The sequence below is a fragment of the Sarcophilus harrisii genome, chromosome 5, assembly GCF_902635505.1.
Source record: "Sarcophilus harrisii chromosome 5, mSarHar1.11, whole genome shotgun sequence".
Lineage (NCBI taxonomy): Eukaryota > Metazoa > Chordata > Mammalia > Dasyuromorphia > Dasyuridae > Sarcophilus > Sarcophilus harrisii.
The window spans coordinates 23,517,007-23,534,132 of NC_045430.1; the positions used below are offsets into that span (position 1 = coordinate 23,517,007).

The 17,126-nt window shown below is 37.0% G+C and overlaps 1 protein-coding gene across 2 annotated transcripts in view; it reads left to right on the forward strand.

Moving 5' to 3' along the window:
• The window catches only part of WASHC3 (WASH complex subunit 3), a 55,699-nt gene that overhangs the window by 24,049 nt on the left and 14,524 nt on the right, over positions 1–17,126 (forward strand). The gene's annotated exons all lie outside the window — the stretch shown is intronic.

The following is a 17,126-nucleotide window of genomic DNA, read 5'->3' on the forward strand; positions in this document are numbered from 1 at the left end:
TAATCCAGTGGTTTTAAATAGGTGGAAGGTATAAGGAAAATTAGTATGTAGAGAACTGTACAGAATTCATTGCTAAATTTTTCATAAGCTGGTAAGAATCATATCCTTTATTTTGGTGATGATTATTTTTCTTTCATCATGCTCCTCTATCAGTATTTGTAGAAAAATAAGAGATTTTTCATATAAATAAGGTAATATTGAAAACCCACATATTTGTTACCCACAAATTCTGATGGTGTGTGCCAGAGGATGAAACCTGTGGAGAAATACCCAGAAGTGCAGTATAATTTTTCATGGATAGATCCAGGTCATATTAACTAAAATGAAGGATTTGGACCAGATAACAATAACGGTCCCTTCAGCTTCAAATCTATGATCCTATGACGTTAACCCATTTACCTCACATTTGCCATGAACATCTAAAACTTTCTGGGTTTAGGGGGATTTGGGGGTTGGTTTTTTTTTTTTACTTCAGCTTAAGTGTACTCAGGTAATAAGTAAGCATTTATTAAGCTCCTACTGTATTCAAGGCAATGTGCTAACCACTGGAAATACAAAGACAAGTGAAAGACAATCCCTTCTGTCAAGGAACAGCAGAAGAAAATTGAGAGTTTTGTTTTTATTCTCATTACTTAGACAAATTTTCACCAAATATTTTCCAGTTATCCTGTTAGGTTGTTTTTTTTGTTTGTTTTTGTGCATGTTTTTCATTTCTGAGTGTCCCTTTCATTTTCCTATTTTGTACACCATTCATTGTAACAAAAAAGGAGACAGTGGATCCAGCAAAACTAACCAACCCCCTTTCTCCTTCCTTATTGAGAAGGAGGGATTTAGGAAGGGAAGCCTGCTTTTACTGTTGAACTTAGTTGATGTTCTTGTTTTACTGAACTGTGGTTTTTTTTCCTCTTCTCTTGTGAGCGTAGGGAAAGGACATTTTGGGGAGTTGAAGGTAATTCAGAAACAAAAAAATATTTTTAAAAATGTTTTTGAAAACTAACCATTTCTTGCAATGTATGTAATCTTCTGTTTCCTTTGCCCTTTCCCCCCAATGCCTGCCAAAGAAGTGAGGGAAAATATACTTTATCATGTCTTCTTTCGGGCTAAGATTGACCATAATTACATTTGTTGTTCAGTCATTTCAGTCATATCTGACGTTTTGGTCCATTTGGGGTTTTCTTGGCAAGTTATCTGAGGCCAGATTTGAACTTGGGAACATGTCTTTCCAACTTCAGGCCTGGTGCTCCATCCATTGCATCACTTGGCTGCTCTATAATTAAATAGCGTCTCTATCATCATTCTATTTTTAGTGTTGGTACTTATTGTGTACATTGCTTTCTTAATTCTACTCTGTAGCCACATCTTATAAATCTAATTGTGCTTCTATAATTCTTCATCTTCATTCTTTCTTATGGTACAGTAATATTCCATTACATTCCTGTAGCACAATTTGGTCAGCCATTCTCAAGCTCCATTTCCCATTGTTTTTCAGGACAATCTCTAGCATTTTCATTTCTATTCAAACTTTATTTTTGCAATGCTTGTTTTTCACCTTGTTCAGAGAACTGCCAAGGAACAACTTGTTTCTCAGTGGACTTGGCAGAAGAGAACTAATTGCCCTTCAAAGGCAGCGGATCAAGGAGGGACTGGTCGGCAACACAGCTCCCGGCCATAGTGGGGCTCCAGATCTTGGGTCTCATGGGGGTGAAGAACAAGTTTATTACCAGGAGATGCAGAATGGTATCATCACTGGTGTTTCTGTAATAGTCATATGACATCATAGCCATGAAAGCCTCATTTGCATCCATACTCTTCAGGTTATCAGAAGAAAATAAATCTTTTTTTTTGGGGGGGGGGTGGTGGAGAAATGAAGACATGCCTTAAGGAAGAGGAGGCCCAAATGAATGGAAATGCCTTTATTTACTTCAAAACACTGTTCTGAACCCTGGGCATGCAAACAGAAAAACTAGATCATTCCTCCTCCAGAAGTTCACATTCTTATGGAAGAAGGTCACACATTGGAAGAAGTTTTTACTTCCAGTCCTATGGAAAGGTACCAGGGTCCATAGTCACAAGAGCAAAGCATTCTTTACTGTCCTTCCCATTAAGAAAGCTTTTTTGGTCGATATATAGATATTTAGACTAACTGGAGTGTGGCTCTTCCCACAGAGAAAGGGCTGAACTTTGAGGAAGAAATAATTTCTTATGGTCCAGGGAGTGGTGATATAGATTCATGGATATTATTAGGAGAGAAGGTGATGAGATTTGGCGCAGGGCAGAGAGTTGTGGGAACCCCTTCTGGTTGGCACAGGTCCAAAGTGAAAGAATTCATGAACCCGAAAAGTTAGACTGGCAAAAAGAAGTTTATTGGTAGTTAGAAGTCAGGTTTTGCTAGGAGGCTAGACTTCCTCAGTGGCAAGATCCTGACAGAGAAGTAAAGGTCTAGCAGAGAAATCCTGGCAGAGAGAGATAAAGAGGGGTTAACACTGAAAAGAATGTCTTCTCAGCGGGCAGGGAGTCCTCAAAGGCGGCTATGCTGAGAGAGGGATTCTTTGACAAGGCATGGTCCTGCTTTTGGGCCTCTGCAAAGAAATGAGCCCAAAATTGCATGTTTTTATAAGGAAATCTGAGACTTAAGTTTTCAATCAAAGGAGATTCCCTCAATGCTGTCACTGCCCTCAGGCCTAGATTTCCAGTTGAGTGAATGAGACCACATACTGCTAGTGGTTCTGAGCCAATTTTCAGCTCAATAGAGGTCCATAGAAATATCAAATCTAGATCTCCAGCTAAATGAGACCACTTAAGTTCGGGCTAAGTAGGAGTGCTCCTCGATTCAATAGAGGGTACAGCTAGTCCCACCAAGATAACAGAATGAAACTACTTTATCTTGATTCCCTGAGATGGGCCTGTTTCAGAAGAGAGTTTCTCCCCCTCTCTCTTCCCCAGTCAGGACAGTTTCAGGGTTCCACTGTCAAAGGTACCTTGTAAAGAAAGGACAGCAATAGATGAAATGAAAGTGGTCATTGGTGACTCATTGTTGAGGAGTCTTGAACAAACTTTCAGTCTGACATTAGAGTTCATTGTCTTGGATGTGATGGAAAACCTCCCACTCCTATTGGTTCACAAAGGATATCATCAGAAGGAAACCAGCTTGCTAGAATTGTAAGGTTTCTGAGTAAGAAATTGAAGACAAAGATGACGGTCCTTTAGGCAAGTGCAGAATATATTTACTAAGGTATAGAAAATATAATTGCCTAGATTCCACTAGAGTTGACCAAGAAGTTTCTAAACTGAAAATGAAAGAGTAGGATAGATTTATTAGCAGCCACATACCATAGAGAGATTCAGTATGTACAACATAGGAAGAATAGAAAAAGAAATGACATGCCTGTGATTCAGAGGTGAAAGTATTCAAGAATAGAATCAGGAGGAAGCCCAGGCCTCATATAGCTATAACACAGGAATACAAATTATGATAAATTAACCTGAAAAACTAGAAAATACAAAAAGGCAAATTTAGCCATAAAGCTGTAGCTAAGACTATTGTGTTGAGACTTGTGGCTAAAATATGGTACAGAAGGACTTATCTTATTCAAAAGGAATAGAATTGGTCAGAGGGGTGGTGGAGGTGATGATGAAAAGCTGGCTCCCAAAGACCTGATTTTAAACCTGTGTGCCCTTGCACAAATGAACTCTCTAATTATAAACTGCAAAGAAGATGTTCATCTGTATTGTCTATCATCTGTGTCATCTGGGAGTCCCTTGTACGAATGAACCTGCAAGTCCAGGCCCTACCCCCAACCCAAGTAAGGAAATTCCAGGACTTAGAAGTGGGGAAAATTTTTAAATTAAAGTCAACTATTAAGAAAGGCCATTGACTTTAGTTAATATTTCTAATTGATCATCCCTCTATGACTTTTAGTGGCATAGGACACAAGTACAATTACCCTTAGATCCCACAATGCAGCAGATGTGTTGTAAGAATCCCACTTTGGTTAGAAGATTTTTAGATGGCCTGAGTAGCCTTGAGGAATAATTAATGATAGAAACTATGAAAAATTTTTGTTAACTTAATTTAACAGTAACAGGGATTTTCTTTAATACACACCTGTCTTCATTATTTTAATGTGTTCACCTATTTCAAAGATGTAGAGATTCCTAAATCCCAAGAACTGTAACATGCTATATAAATATGGAATGTTCTTGTTTTACTTTAAATGGATTTTTCTAGCAAGTTCTCAGGATGTTTTATAATTTCACAGAATCTCTGTAGTAGATCTTTAAAGAATTGTAATTTCTTGTGGCTTGGTTTCCTGTGCATATGAGTGAAAAGAATGACGAAGATCTGATACCTTTAAATAGTTTTTTCTTATATTCATTTTACAGAGGATTAATTTCCAGCTATATTCAGTCACAATTGTGGCTGCTATTTGAACACTGTCCAAAGTGTCCTTGAAAGTTAAGCACTCCAAAAAAAAAAAAAAAAAAGATGGGGTGGGGTGAGCAGCTAGGTGGCACAGTGGACATTTCCCAGCTGTGTAACCCTGGGCAAGTCACTTAACCTCAATTGCCTCAGCAAAAAAAAAAAGTTAAACACTCCAGATGCAAATATATATTATACATAGTTTGACAATGAGCAGCTCAGAGTTTTAGGAATCTTGGATTTTTTAATACTCATCTTAACACATTTATTTTTTCTTACATGTAATGGTGAGTTTTAGAAACATTCGGGTTCTCATCTTAAATAGATGCCCATCTCTTAACAATTAAGTTGCTAAGACTATGAATTTTATTTTATTTTTATCTCATACTTAGAATCAAGTAATGATTGTTAGAAGATGGGAGAATTGGGAAGAAGACATTAGGGTGGGAAGGAAAGGAAAATCAAGAGTAGAATCATAGCTGGGGCAGATGAAGTGCTTTTAATCTGTGAAAAATATTTATGGTTTATTTTTTGGTTTATAGACTTCAAGAAAACCCAAAATTTTTTTTTATATTACAAAAAAAAGTCACATACCAGCAACATGATATGGGAAATACCAGTCCCTACTAAAGTTAGAATTTCAGGAGAATTTCAAGGCACTTCTCTCTAAACTTCTTTGTTTTCATAATATAATGTATAAGCTTATCTGATAAGGGGATTAAGTAAACATTTAAAGGGAAATTTGAGTACAGAAAAATGGTAGATTTTAGAAGGGTCTGTAGAAGGGGAGATTGTATTTCCCTATTTCACCCAGACTATAGATACAATAGCTACTCCCAGGTTGATGCCATTAGTCCCTTTCTGCCCCGGACCACTTTGCCTCTCCTTAGGCAGCCCGGTGGAATTGGCACTTAGCATATTGATGTTGCATTTAATGTAGATACTTGAATAGCTTAAGCCAGACTTCTGCTCAAAACTCCCAAGCTCAAGTGTGCTCTACTGTAGTGTGCTTTCTAGAGCCCCCATGCTGGGGTACCAAAATATACTGTTCGGCACTAGTTCTCTGGAGGATCTCAGGACCAGTCTGAGTCCTTGGTCTTAATGGAGGAGTGAAGAAAGCTGGTAAGACAACCCATGAGGATTGTCAAAGATAGAGTCCTTTATTTCAAGTCCTCTCGGCCCCTAAATATCCTAGTAGGATTACATCACCACATCACACTGAGCAAGTGCTAACTGTAAGCACCCTGCTATTGATATGTAAATGCATCTTTACAGTAAGTATCCCTTGCTTCAAGTAGAATACAGGGGTCACACCCTCCTCAGGAAGGGTGAGAACACCAAAGGGAGATGGGGAGCCAAACCAGACATTGTCAGCAGGTTCCCTCTGGGCTGAAGAGTCTTATACCTCACCCAGAGTTTCCCTACTGTTTGTGACCCTCTACAATTTAGCACTCACCCAGCCCCAGCAAAGATTATAGGTGTGAGCAACATCTCCCAGCACTTAAAAATAATTTAAAAACACAAACTATTAAATATATATCTATAATATACACACACACATACATACATACATACACATTCACACTTACACATAATGAGAAGTGAATATGCTGATATATTTTTGTATATTCAAAGCACAAAACACTCAACGTTTTCTTAAGAACAAAACTTAGTAAGCATAAAGAGAACATATGTTTCTGAAATAATTAACATTTTTGTACCAATGATATTATAAAGGTAATAGGTTAAGAGAAAGGACAATGAATATTATATGTATGTATTCACTCAGAAGTTTTGGCAGAAATATTCCTTCAAACTGTAACTTCATTCTTAGTTTATGTATCTTTGGGTGGGGGAGGTGATTGCCAATCTTTAACACAATTTATTTAAACTGTTTTATGAGCTAGCTTTAGACTTTTTTTTTTAAGGCAATTTAGATGATGGGCTTTGAGCAGGAGAGTGGCATAAAAAGTAGTTTTTAAATTTCACTTTGATTTACTCTGAATATCATAAAAAGTCACAACTAGCGATGAGAAAAGGATTTGACAGAAAAAGATTTTAACTCTAATTATGCACCTTTTGCATTTGGCCCTTTAAAAAAATTCTCAATTCTTTTGCCATCTTTTATTGGTAGCATCAGTACAAAGTTGTGCTTTCCTAGCTACCAAGGAGTCCCTTTGAAGTTGTACCATACTGTTCTTTTTTTTTTAAATAGAGTTAAATGACATATTCTGGGTTTTTTTTTTTTTTTCCTTTTTAACAACTATACTCTTGTTTAGTGGTTCTCAAATTTTAATCTAACTCCCTTCTGATTTCTTTCCCTTGATCTTGCCCTTGCTTAAGAAAAAGCAAACACATAGAATTTTTATCTTGAGGATAAGGTGATAACGTCTTTATTTGTATTCACCCATATCAGAAATACTAGGTGCGCAGTATTAGATAAAGTGCCTGGCACATTGGAGCTCCTCATTAATTACTTTTTTTTTTTTTAATCAGCAAAAATGTACCTTGTCTCTCTCCCCCCATCCCCTCCATGTCCTACCTTTAGAAAGAAAAAAGCATAACTTTTGTTGCAAACATATATAGTAACACAAGAGAAACAAATTAATTGTATTCCAAAAAAAAAGACTTCAGTCTCCACTGAGGCTTTTAATTCTGGAGGATGTTTCATCATGAGTTCCCTGGAGTCATAGTCATTGTTTTGATCAGAGTTCCTAAGTCTTTTAAAGTTATTTGTTCTTACAGTATTGTTGTCATTGTATAAATTATTCTCATGATTCTGCAAACTTCACCCTATAGCAGTTCATACACATCTTCCCAGCTTTCACTTAAACTATCTCCATCATTTCTTACAGCACAGTTGTATTCTATCACATGTATATATCATAATTTGTTTATCTATTCCCCAATTGATAGACATCTCCTTAATTTCCAATTCTTTGTCACCACGAAAAGAACTGCTATAACTGTTTTTGTTAATCCTTAAGGTTTGTTTTGCTTATAACTAATCCCTTCCATAATCTACCCTCTCTTTCATTCTTACCTTTCCCTTTACTTCCTGCTTCCCTGTTGAGTGACATGTATTTCTATACCCAAATGTGTATTTGTGTATTCTTCTCTCCTTTGACCAGTTCAAATGACTATTTCAGTTATGATACTTTTCATCTATCCCTTTGTCTTTGTCTTTATGGACTTCTGCTTGTATACCACAATTACAGGAGATAATTTGCTCAATCCTCTTTCTACCTTTCTCTCTTCTCCCCTTCCTTTTCCATTCTTCATTTAAGATCAGTGATATAGGACCCACTAAATCTACTTAGACTTTCTCTGTGATCCTTGATGATGAAGGCTTCTGAAGAAAAACATTTATTTTCTCCCTTATTTGAATGTTTATTCTTATTTAATTCTTTGTGATCATTTATTCACTTTTTTTTGGTTTGTTTCTCTTGACTCCCATGGTTGTATTTTTAATTTTCTACATGGCTCAGATCTTTTCATCAGGAATGCTTCTATTTCATAAGGCCCATTTTTTTTTTCTCTCCTGTACAATTACTCAGTTTTCCTGGATAATTTATTCTATATCCTTTGCCTATATATAACCTATATCCTTTGCCACCTGGAATAATCTGTGCCAAGCTCTCTGCTCCTTTATAGTGGTGATTGCTCAATCATGCAGGATCCTTGTGAAGTCTGGACTAGCTCCCTGGAGACCTCAGGATCAGCCAGAGTCAGGATAAGTAAAAGTCCTTGGTCTTTAGGGGGAGAAGTGAAAGAAGCAGGCAAACTGCTATAGGCTTGCCAAAGATGTATTCTTGATTCTAGAGTCCAGTCACCAACTTCTCTCTTTCTCGTCCTGCTGCAAAGTGAGTCTGGCCTCTGTCCCTCCACTCTCTAATCCTTGCCTACTTAACATCAGACATTGAGCCAGCATCAACTGTGAGAAGAGCCATTTATCCAAACAGAGGAATAGGTGATTAGCCTTAAGTGCTCTGTTGTCTGATTCAGGCATACCTTTTTCAGAGTTTCAACCCTCTACAGATCCTGACTATGGTTTCCTGGGACTTAAAAACCTCTCCAATTGGTTGCAGTATTATTTCTTTGACCTGGAAGTTCTGAGTTTGGATTATCATGTTTCTGAAAGTTTTCATTTTCAGATTTCTTTTAGGACATGACCAGTGGATTCTTTCTGTCCCTCTAGTTCCAAGAAATATGAGCTCTTTTCTTTAATGATCTCTTGAAATAACACATTTTAAGCTCTTTTTCTACTCATAGGTTTCAGGTAGTCTAATGCTTTCTTCAATTATTTTGTTCTCCAGAACAGTTTTTTGACTAGGAGATACCCTACACTTTCCCCTCCAGTCGTTTGACATTGGTTTAATCCAAGGTGTCCCAAAGTCTTAGCATTGTTTTAAGTTAATACCAGGAAGGGAAAAGGCAAGTCATTAAAACTGCACTAAGACTTTTGGACAATTTCTCTTTTTTTTCCCCCTCATGGTGTCTTTGGCTACTTTTTGGAACATTCTAATTTTCAAGAAGTTTGCAGCTTGGGCAAAGGTTTATACCTCTTGTGCCAGCCTGTTAATTCCTCTTTACAATTCTTTCTTCCATGACTCACATTTCTTTTCCAATTTTTTCCTCTAGTACTATCATTTCATTTATAAAAACATTTTAGCTCTTTTTTTAAAGTCCTGCTTTAGCTCTTCCAGAAATTCAAGTTGAACTTGTGCCCAAGCACTGTTTTTCTTTGAGGCTCTTGCTTGTAGATGTTTTGGAGTCATTCTCTTCTTCTGGATTATGTCTTAAAATGTTCCTCCTGTCACCATAATAACTTTTTTATTATGGGATTTTTTTTTTGTTTGCTTATTTTTCCAGCCTACTCCCTAATTTAAGACTATTTTAAGGCCAGATTCCATGTAGAAAATGTCTGGACTGGTCTTGCTACTGCTTTCTTAGGGTATTAAATGTCATATTATTCTCAGGGACAATTCAGACTAGGGACTTGAAAATTTTCAATATTCTCAAAATGATTTGATCCAGGGTAGTTTCTGATTACTTCCTGCACTCTTCAAATTTTGAACCCAACTTTGGGTCTGATCAGCACAACTGTGGACTTAATTATCTTATGCTGGACTCATCCACTTTTAGCAGAAAGCTCTGTTGATTCAATGACCCTCTGGTCTGGGATTCTTGCCCTGATTCTGTCCCTGAAGCTTTTACACGAGGCTGGAAGGTAGAACTGAAACCTTGCTCAGCTTCAGGGGTCCTGGCCACACAGCTGCAGCTTGCTTCTGTCATTCCTCGGTATTCAGCTTAGATCCTGCAACTGCTTCTCACTTGGAATGCCCTCTCCCTCCTCACACACCTATGATCCAGAAGGAGGAAATGAGTAGCTGTGTTGCCAGGTTGACATTCTTCCTGTACCTTGCACAAAGTTAGGACCCTTTCTTTAGGGTCTGGGAACACTTCTTGTATTTGTGCTCTGAAATGCTCCATGGGGCTGTTCTAACTTGATCCCATCCATCCTTTCCCTAACATCTATAAATTCCTTTTTCTCCCTGTACCAGCCTGGACTAGAAATGATTCACAGTGATTTTTTTTTCTCTTGGACTTCCTAATCAAGACTTAAACGCTGATATATTTTCTAGATCTGTTTGAAGGAGTTGGGGGTATTATGGAAAGAGCTCGGTTGCATGTTTTTCTGCTACTCCACTATATTGACCATAAATTTAAATATTTTCTTAACAATGAGTCTATCATGTGGCTCGCTTCAATAATGAGATGATTCAAACCAGTTCCAATTGTTCAGTAATGAAGAAAGCCATCTACACCCAGAGAGAGAACTATGGGAAATGAGTGTGGAATACAACATAGCATTTCCACTCTGTTACTGTTTGCTTGCATTTTTGTTTTCCTTCTCAGGTTTTTTTTCTTTCTTCCTAGATCCAATTTTTCTTGTGCAGCATGGTAACTGTATAAATGTGTATACATATATTTGATGTAACATATACATATACATTAACATATTTAATATGTATTGGATTACCTGCCATCTAGGGGAGGGAGAAAGGGGAAGGAGGGGGAATTTTGGAACAAAAGGTTTTGCAAAGGTCAATGTTGAAAAATTACCCATGCATATGTTTTGTAAATAAAAAGCTATAATTTTTAAAAAATGAGTCTATCAGCCTCTCAGAGGTTCAGGTTAAGAGGAAGTGATGATAAGAGGAACAATCAAAGGAGAATAGGTTTCAAATAGTGAATTCAGGAGTCCTGATAATGAAGATATTCCCACCTATCCCTCCCTCCACCTTCCCCTCCCCACTCCCATTTGATGTGAAACCATTTTCTCTAGCCAGGATTCTTATTACTGGAAAATTTCATGACATGGTACACAGTCACAATGAAGTATAAGCCAGTTTGTCTTGATTGAACCACATCAACAAAAGATATGTTTAAAGATCTTCATTAACAATTTCCTTTTCTGGTAGTAATCTAAGAGAAATTATTATGTTAAAGGAAAGATGCTTGTCAAAGTAATTATAGTTTTTGAGATACAATGTTTTTGATTGATGTGAGGTCAGTGTCACCAATTGAGAAATTGCCCATGACTATCATAAGCTGCCTAAATCTTAATACCTCCCTGTTATTGCTTTAATGCTTTCAGGCGCTCATGTCAAGTAGAGTTTAATGAGTAATCTTTTATATGATTTAGTGATAGACCCTTACGTTTCTTGCTTGTTTTTTTCCTATCTTGTAATATTGGCCTGCTATTAACTCCATTGGGCAGAGAATATTATTGTATGGATGACACAAAGGTCATAAATTCATTTTCCATACGGGTCAGCAAGCTGTACTCTGTCTTATGACCATAGGTAGCACCCTCCCCAGATGGTTGTCCATAAAAGGGCCCACTGCTTACCAAAGGCTTGGAGTGAGAGAATTGAAAGGGACAAATCGAAATATTCTTTGAAAAGCAATTCAAAGTGAATGCTGTGCTGTGGAATAGGATTACCTTCCAAAGAGAACAATCGTGCATTCATCACAGTTCTTACTGCAGAACTGTGTGGTGTTTTTTTCAGATGCTTTCAAATACTAAGATATTAGGAACAGGTCCTTACCTGTTGGACAAGTGAACCCTTCTTTAAAGAAAACCTGATATGAGAAGCACAGAATTTACACAATGTCTAATTCAGTGGGTGAGTATTTTCATCACAAAAGAATCTCCACAAAGTTCCATTAAATAATCAACTCCCTCAAAGTGTCCAAAATCAGTTTACAACACTTTACTCTATATACAGCTTTTCAGGAACAATTTATTTTTTTAAACTGTAAGGAATGTTGTAAGAAAGAAACAAAACAAAATTGTGCTTTTTCAAAAATACAGTCTTCTTATTTACCAGGCCAAGTATGAATTGTATCTTATAAGGGAGAAAAATTGTCTTCCACAGACCCAAGTCCATTTTCTTCAAGTAATGACTACTTCTATAGCATATTAAAGTTTGCCGATCAGTTTTCAGGCATTTTGTTTTTCATTTGCTTCTCATAATAACACTGTGAGGTAAATAGTTCAAACATTATTTGTACCCATTTTACAGATGAGGAACAAATGCATCAAAAATGATTTATCCAAGAGCCTGCAGAATCTGAACTTGTCCTTCTGTCCCCATGTCCTATATTTTTTTCCAGTGTGCCACACTCCCTCAAATAAGTCAGTACTGAGGACTTGCCTGGGGCTGGGGGGCTGTGTCTTTTTGTCCAAATTTTAACACTTGAAGGTTTTGTGCAATGTGTACTTTTCTGCATTTTGTGCAATATGTACTTTACCCTAAAAATTAAACCACAGAATAAAACTGTCACAGTAATTATTCAAGTTGCCAGATTACATATATTCTGCCCTGAACTTTTTAGTTGACATTATTTCTTGATATTTTTCCAATTGTTTAGATCTGACTTTATTTGTGTGGAAAGTGTTTTGTAGTTTTGCTCTATAGTTTCTGACTTTCTTTTGGCAGATAGATTCCCAAATATTTTATCTATCAATGGTTATTTTAAATGGAATTTCTCTTTGTATCTCTTGCTGTTGGATTTTGTTAGTGATGTATAAAAGTACTGATGATTTATGTGGATTTATTTTGTATCTTGCAACTTTGCTAAAGTTGTGGATTACTTCTAATAGCTTTTTAGTTGATTCTCTTGGGTTCTCTATGTATACCACCATATCATCTGCAAAGAGTGATAATTTGGTTTCCTCATTACCTACTCTAATTCCTTTAATCTCTTTTTCTTCTCTTATTGCCAAAGCTAACATTTCTAATACAATATTGAGTAGCAATGGTGATAGTGGACAATCTTGTTTCACCCTTGATCTTATTGGGAATGATTCCAGTTTATCCCTGTTACATGACATTATTTATTAAAAGAGTTCAGAATAAAAGCAAATTTCTCATGTATTAGCTGAGTCTATTACTTTGGTTCTTGGTCTTTAAAATTATTTGGTTAGACTGCTAATCTGGTTTCAGTTTTTGTTTTGCATAAATAAGCTCAATAATAGTCTGACCAGTTTCATGGTTTCTTGGTCCTCACCTTTGGATTTCATCACACATATTTGATGATGTTGAGAATATAGCAAAAACTTTACAGAGATTCTCATTAAAGCTTCAAAATCCCCATTAAGTAGATCCCACACATATTTATCCCATTTTACAGATGAGAAAACAGGCTGAGACTTGGGCATTTGTTTTTGATCATATAGCTAGTAATAGTGTCACAGGTTAGTGCACGGAGCACAGATCCTGTAGGTAAGAGGACCTGAGTTCAAATCCAGCCTCAGATACTTAACAGCTGTGTAAGCCTGAGCAAGTCACTTTAACCTCAATTACATTGCAAAAAAAAAAAAAAGTGTCACCCAGATATTTAAATTATAAAGAATGGAACATCTGAAGACTATTTACCATATTATGTTACCAAAGGAAGAAATAGCATATTAAATCGGTAGGTAGAATTTGAAAATCTCCACAATCTCATCTTTTGGGGTACCCAAACCCTCCTAAATTCTAAGTTTTTCACCTATATATGAAGGTAATTTTTAAAGTTAGATCAAGCCATTGAGAACTGAACTACTTAGAAGCCTGCCCTTGGTCCAAATGCAACAACTACTCTGTTAGAAGTTTCCCCTTTTCCTCCATATTCTGAATGATGTTAGTTTCAAGTCAAGTATCTGAGTCTTTGAGATTAGAAATTAGACAAATAATAGGTTGATCATGATGAGTGTAATAGTTTTGTTGTTGTTCAGTCATGTCTGACTATGGCCCCATTTAGAGTTTTTTGGCAAAGATACCAGAATGGTTTGCCGTGTCCTTCTCCAGTTTGTTTTACAGATGAGGAAACTGAGGCAGACAGGGTTAAGTGACTTGCCCAGAGTCACACAGGTAGTAAGTGAAATTAAATTTGAACTTGGGGAGGTAAGTCTTCCCGACTTTAGGCCCAGCACATTATGCTCTCTAGTGCCACCTCACTGCCCTGAGACTAATATTTACTTGTTCTTTAAACATCACTGTTTTAGATAACTAACTTGGAAAACCATGTCCGAGTGGTTTGTGTCTGAAGAGTATTTCATTTTGAAGTTTTAAACTTTTTATCCATCCAATGAAAGTTGTCAAACTAGCTTGTGCCAGCATATCATGATTTGGTCAATAAAGGATTTCCTTTCTACTCTGTAGAATATTTTATATAAAAATCTTCAGTCTTGATGAAAAACTGCTACAGCATTTCATAATACTCAGGCACCATCTCACATATGACTAGGTTGCTAGCATGTATAGAACCAGAAAAAAAAGATAGGTCAGGACAGGCATAATTTCTTAATAATCTTTATGCTTTATAAGCATAGAACTTATGTTCTAGCATCTGGATATAGTACTGAGTTCCCACTGCCCTCAAAAGATGGGCTGCAAAGGTTTATTAAATCCTGCCCATCAATTTTACAAGCTGTTTCTTCTTTTGTTAACATAATAGGGTAAATAGTCTTCAGATTTTCCATTCTTTATTTGTTAATTAAATTGTTGTCATTTAAGTTCACAAATCTAGAAGAAAAATCACAAAATGTACTGCATGCTTGAGTTAAAAAAATCAACTACATGAAGAGAGAGGAGGAGAAGCATGGTTAGACAATAGGTCCTGGGCACAAGACCCAGGGGTTGCAGAAGACGGTCTTAATTCAACATGAGTTACCAATGTGACATGACTGCCAGAATAATTGCCAATTTCTTAAATTGCATTAAGAGGAGCATTTTGTGCACAATAAAAGAGCTGATCCTCCCACTGCACTCTACTCTGGTCCCACCACATCTGGAGTATGTGTTCATTTCTGGGCACTGCATTTGAAGAGAGACATTGCCAAGCTCAAGTACGCCCATTCGTGCATGGTAAGGGCAAGGAGACCATGCCATAGGAAGAACAACTGAGGGAATTTCAGATGTTTGGCCTGGAGAAGACTCGAGGAGGGAGTAGCAGACTCCCAAGTATCTGGAGGGTTATTGTGTGCTGGAAGGGTTGGCCCTGGGCAGCAAGACCAGTACTAATGGGTAGAAGTTGCTCTGTGTAAAGAAACATTTCCTAACAATTAAGAGTTGTTTTGAAGTGGAATGGGCGGCCTTCAGAAGATGCCCTATATCAGATTGCTTGCTATCTTGGGGAGGGGGGAAGTAAGAGAGGAAGAAGAAAAAATTTGAAACATAATATGAAAGTTGAAAAGTATCTTTATATGTGTTTAGAAAAATGAAATACTATTGAGGGAGGGAAAAGATGCCCTTTATTTCTAGTCTTTAAGCAGTGATTGGATCATCATTCATTGGTGCTGATTGAAATACTTATAATCCCTTTCAACTCTGTGATTCTGCTTTTTTCTGTGTAGTGATACTGTGAAAAGAAACAATTTCTATCTTAAAGCAGATAAAAGTCCTATAAAATTTCCCCCCTAATACTACTCTGAGGTTAAACTTTTAGGAAAACTTGAACAGAGAATAAAATAATTTCTCTCTAAGTTAAAGCAGATAGAAGTCCTATGAAATTTCCCTGCAGATATTACTCTGAGGTTAAACTTTTAGGAAAACTTGAACAGAGCATAAAGGGATTTAGCAGGGTACTTCCTATTAACACTTAATAACAAATCACCGTATGTCTTGGCAAATTTGAAACTCCCAAACATAAGTTTTTGTGATGCAATAGAGAATTTATATTTAACTCTTGGTGCTGCAGCCATAATCTCAGTAGTCTGGCTTCTTTATACACTTTCTTCAGTGACGCAAGTGCAGATGGGATTTTTTGGAACATCAGCCCTATGGCTGCCTTCTCTCCCCCTCTTTACTTACCTTGGAACTGCTACAGTCGTTTCATGCCAAAAAAAATCCCACAGCTCAGTATACTTGGGTTTTGAGGTCTCTCATGTCCTCCTTAGGCCACCAGTAGCTCCATCCTTTGGAAATCAGAAATGGGACTCTTTTCTTTTAGGTGTTTAACAAACCAGGTAGTGTTTCTCGACCTCTGAAGCAGAATAGGGCACAAGAACAAATTTTCTGGGCAGCGTTAGTGACAGTTCAAAATGTCCTTTCGAAAGGCAAATAATCCATAGGCATTCTTATGGATTGTGCATTATGTCAAGATGGTGATCATAATGATGTCTCTAGCAGGAAAGATGCTAAAAAGGTGGCTTATTTGGTTGGGGTGTTTTCCTATAACCATAACCACTACAAACTCTTCCATCATCCAAGCACATCTCTACTGAACTGGCTTTTCACCATTTCTGGGAAACATGTTAATATAAGGTGCTTATGAATCCAAGCTCCTTAATCTGTCAATCCCTATCTCTCCTTTCGTTCTCTTTGCCATGTTTTAGGAAACATTCTTTCCCTTTTTCTCCTTCCCCCTCCCTTTCTGTTTTCTTGGACTTGTACCTTGTTTGTATAACCTTTCCAGTGATAGTCTGTGGAATATGCTAAAGTCAAGTTAATGCTAGCAGTTGGATTTGTAGAAAGCCCTCCTCTCATCAGGCCAAGGTTAAAGATGCTGAGAGGTCTCTTTTTTAAAATATGGCATTAACTTACAGTTCTTCTGTAAGCTCTCCAGTGTTCCTACTAATACATTTCAAAATTAAGTTTGGCATTCTCAAGGTGCCAGAGACCAAGTGCTCTCATTCACAGAATAGCTGTGTGACAGCCAATGACCTCGGTGCACTCTTGATACCTCCCTCAAGTAATCTACTGTTCCCTATTGATCATGGATCGTTAAAATCACATTGATGCATCTTTAATCCATATCGGATTGTTTACTGTCTGGAGGAAGAGGAGGAAGAGAAGAGAGGAAAATTTGGAACACAGGGTTTTGCAAAGGTGAATGTTGAAAACTATCTTTGCATGTATTTGGAAAAATAAAATACTATTTAAAAAATAAAGTATTTTTTTTTAAATCACAGTGATAAACCTAAGCATTAGTAGTTGGAAGAAGTCGCTAATGATCCAGGTTCTTTGTTATCAGGACTAAAATTGAAGTGACTTAATATAAAACGTCCTCAGCAGACAGCTTTTTTATTCCTTCTTGACTTAGATTTCTTTTGAACCCATTGTAGAAAAGCAGAACTCACTGAAGAGAAAGCAAGGTCCAGAGTCCAGAAAAACAGTTCGTTTTGCCTCAGACATTTACTGGTTCTGTGACT